Raw genomic sequence first — 1,260 nt, 5'->3', positions numbered from 1 at the left:
AAACATCCATCTCATCAAGAATCCATAAAATACAACCCCAACACACACACACATATATATATATATATATATATATAAATTCACCCCTACATGAACGGATAATATCCAGTAAGATGTAGTGGAGAGGTATTTTTTTTTTTTTTTTTCACTTTTTAATGAGATAAAATAATCATCTACTATAATTAGTTGGATAATATGTTTTAGTTAAAGTACTCATGTTCACCGACATCCTTAAGAACCTACTACATGCGTTAACCGCATGTTTTAGTGGAAGAGTTATAAACAATAAGAAGAAGAAGAAGAATTTAAGACATACCGATCTGGTAAAGGAATCCATTTAAACCGGAACACCCAGGGCCTCCATTCATGTAGAGTATAAGAGGATCAGCTCCCGGATTCCCTTCCGACTCAACAAAATAGTAGAAGAATTCCACATTGCCTACACTTATGTATCTGTGTATATATAAATCCCCCATCAATATCATCGATCGCCAGTTATATATATATATATATATAGAGAGAGAGAGAGAGAGAGAGAGAAGATGAAAGAAAAAGAAGAGTAAGACATACCCAGTTTCAAGTTTAAAGGGTAATTCACCGGGGTAGCCTGGAAGAGTTTGGACAATCCATTGAGAGACCGCGGTGGCTGAGACAAGCAGAAGAAGCAGAAAATGGAAGCACATTGAGCTACTTGCTTTGGAAGCCATAATTAAGAGGCGGTTTTTTGGTCTGAAAATAACAAGGCTTCAAACTGATTGTGGATTTACATGAATCCCCATCTTCCCCACTTTGAAAAGAATAAAATGGACAAAAGAAAAAGTAGATTGACATGAATAGACGATTAGCTGTTAATTATTTGCTATATTATTTTATTAGTATAGAAAGTTAGATGAATTATAATCGGTTTGGAGACTTGTAGTTTAGCATAATAAAGAATTAATATAAAACTCCTTCTCCAAAACCGGCTTTTGGCTTACGAATTGGGTGGTCCGATCCGGTTAGTGTTCGGTTTTGACGTAAATTGTCTCGCCCAACCTGCATGAAGTCATCGTCTGTCATTAATCATTATCATGCCGTGAATATCTGCTTCAAAACTGCTCAGACTTCAGACTCAAATTGTAATTTTCTTCTCTCTCAACATCCGTATTTCGATTCCGATGAGCTTGCCGGAGCTGCAATAAGGCTTGGATGTTCTTGTACGAAAAGGCCCCTCGATGTCTTCATAATGTCTAAAGTACCACTTTCTCGGCTCAGGACGTT

The 1,260-nt window shown here is 36.7% G+C and overlaps 1 protein-coding gene across 1 annotated transcript in view; it reads left to right on the top strand.

Moving 5' to 3' along the window:
• LOC132177876 (serine carboxypeptidase-like 7) overlaps nucleotides 1–1,260 on the top strand; it is a 3,975-nt gene that overhangs the window by 785 nt on the left and 1,930 nt on the right. The window lies entirely within an intron of this gene.

The sequence above is a fragment of the Corylus avellana genome, chromosome ca4, assembly GCF_901000735.1.
Source record: "Corylus avellana chromosome ca4, CavTom2PMs-1.0".
In the NCBI taxonomy this organism is placed as follows: Eukaryota; Viridiplantae; Streptophyta; class Magnoliopsida; order Fagales; family Betulaceae; genus Corylus; species Corylus avellana.
This window is presented reverse-complemented; position numbering and strand designations above follow the sequence as displayed.